Raw genomic sequence first — 2,500 nt, 5'->3', positions numbered from 1 at the left:
ACTCTAGTGCACTTGTACTCGCCCCTTACTGACCTCTTAGGAATCTGGATAGGTCAACCGTAGATAATCTAAGCGTAAAGTGTTGGGGGTTTGGGGATGACACTATGGAGTCCGGTAATGAGTTCCACGCTTCGACAACTCGGTTACTGAAGTCATATTTTTTACAGTCAAGTTTGGAGCGGTTAATATTAAGTTTAAATCTGTTGTGTGCTCTTGTGTTGTTGTGGTTGAAGCTGAAGTAGTTGCCGACAGGCAGGACGTTGCAGCATATGATCTTGTGGGCAAAACAACAGCAGCAGCAACAACAACAACAACAACAACAACAACAACAACAACAACAATAATAATAATAATAATAATAAGCCTGCACAAGATTTTGCTGCTTTTTAGCTGTTTTTTGCTGAGTGGTGGTAAAACAAATGCCCCAAATTGGCAAAATCTCATGCGGGCGAGTGTCCTCACGTGATATTTGGCTTCCTGTGCATGCGCAGAAGCCAAATCTTGTGTGGGTCAATGCGCCCACCTGCCAGTCACCCAGAACTGCACGCACAGATCCATTTTCACTACTGGTGCAATGGCGCCAGGCACACCAGTAGGAACCTTTATGTATGGTATGTTGAGTTGTGTGATGGTTCTTAATAAGGGTTTCTTAATTGTTCTGTTTTTAACATTGAATTTGTAGACTGTATTGTATTGTTTGCTGGGAGCCGCTCTGAGTCCCCGGCTAGGGGCAGCATACAAATCTAATAATAATAATAATAATAATAATAATAATAATAATAATAGTAATAATAATAATAATAATAATAACAACAACAACAACAACAACAACAACCCAATACTGGTGTTTTCCCCCAAAATAAGACCCTGTCGTATATTTGTTTTGGTCACCAAAAAAAGGCACTAGGTCTTATTTTGGGGGGGATGCCATTCACTGAGTCACCTTACTTGCATATGTCGCCCCTGACCTCCTTTTTGCTGTCAGAGGCCTTCAGGAACTTCTTCAGCTTCAAATAGTTGCAACCAGACCTCCCACACTCCAGCGCATTTATTCTACAGCCAGCCCAGTTTATCTGAAGGTCTCTGTAGCTGATAACAGAGCTTTGGATCAATCTGGAGCTCTGTTATCAGCTACAGAGACCTTTCCTAAAGACATTTCCTGAAGGCCTCTGTAGCTGATAACACAGCTCTGGATCAATCTGGAGTTGGTCATGGTGAGTTGGCCATGGTAAGTTGGTTGTGATGAGTTGGTTGTGGTGAGTTGGCCATGGCGAGTTTGCCGTGGAAAGTTGGTTGTGGCTAGTTGGCTGTGGTGAATTGGTCATGGCAAATTGGCCATGGCAACTTGGTCATGGTGAGTTGGCCGTGGTAAGTTGGTTGTGGAGTTGGTTGTGATGAGGTGGCTGTAATGAGTTGGCCGTAGTGAGTTGGCCATGGTGAATTGGCTGTGGCTAGTTGGCCGTGGTAAATTGGCCATGGCAAGTTGGCCGTGGCAAACTGGGCATGGTAAGTTGGTTGCGATGAATTGGCTGTCATGAGTTGCCCATGGTAAGTTGGTTGTGGAGTTGATTGTGATGAATTGGCTGTGATGCATTGGTCATGGGAAGTTGGCCATGGTGAGTTGGCTATGGTGAGTTGGCCGTGGTGAGTTGACCATTGCTAATTGGCCATGGCGAGTTGGTCATGACAGGTTGGTCATGGCGAGTTGGCCGCGATAAGTTGGTTATGATGAGTTGGCTGTGATGAGTTAGCCATAATGAATTGGCGGTGGTGAGTTGGCCATGACAAATTGGCCATAGTGAGTTGGCCGTGGTGAGTTGGTTGTGGTGAGTTGTCTATGACAAGTCTATGATAGCTCAGCTGGTAGAGCGGAGGACTATAGGTGAATTGCACGTGGTCATCCTTAGGTCGCTGGTTCGATTCTGGCTCGAAGGAGGTGTTTTTAAGGGGCGAGTACAAGTGCACTAGAGTGCCTTCCATCCCCTGTCCTATTGCTCTCCTATATCTCCTATACCTTTCTTCTATTCCTATATCTCTTCTTCTATTCTTTCATTGATATGTTCTATTACTATACCTTCTTTTCTATTATTTCTTAGATATATTTTACTATGAGTATCTCCTCTATAACCTTCATCCTGTATTTTACTATGTGTATATAGATATATACCCACTAAAACCCTCATTGTGTATTGGACAAAATAAATAAAAAATAAATAAAGTTGGCCTTGGTAAATTGACTATGATGAGTTGGCCATGATGAGTTGGCTACAGCAAGTTTGCCGAAGCAAGTAGGCTGTGGCAAGTTGTCCCATTCCCTCCCGAAGCCTTCAAAAAAGGTCGCGCATGAACAGGTCATGCTTTCTACAATTTTTGGAGGCTGCAGAGGCCAAGGTAGAGCAATCTATGAAACTGATTCAAGAATTAAGGTGTCTAGGAGATGCCCCAGTTGTTTTGGCATTGCATCCAAGGTGCCTGTTATTATGGGTACTATTTTTTATTA

The 2,500-nt window shown here is 43.6% G+C and overlaps 1 non-coding gene across 1 annotated transcript; it reads left to right on the top strand.

The window, feature by feature from the left end:
* Window positions 1-1,845: 1,845 nt before the first annotated feature.
* On the top strand, window positions 1,846-1,936 carry TRNAY-AUA (transfer RNA tyrosine (anticodon AUA)). The gene is given in 2 exon segments: window positions 1,846-1,882; window positions 1,900-1,936. It is a non-coding gene; the product is annotated as a tRNA-Tyr (tRNA).
* Window positions 1,937-2,500: the final 564 nt, after the last annotated feature.

This window comes from Erythrolamprus reginae, chromosome 4 (genome assembly GCF_031021105.1).
Source record: "Erythrolamprus reginae isolate rEryReg1 chromosome 4, rEryReg1.hap1, whole genome shotgun sequence".
NCBI lineage: Eukaryota > Metazoa > Chordata > Lepidosauria > Squamata > Dipsadidae > Erythrolamprus > Erythrolamprus reginae.
This window is presented reverse-complemented; position numbering and strand designations above follow the sequence as displayed.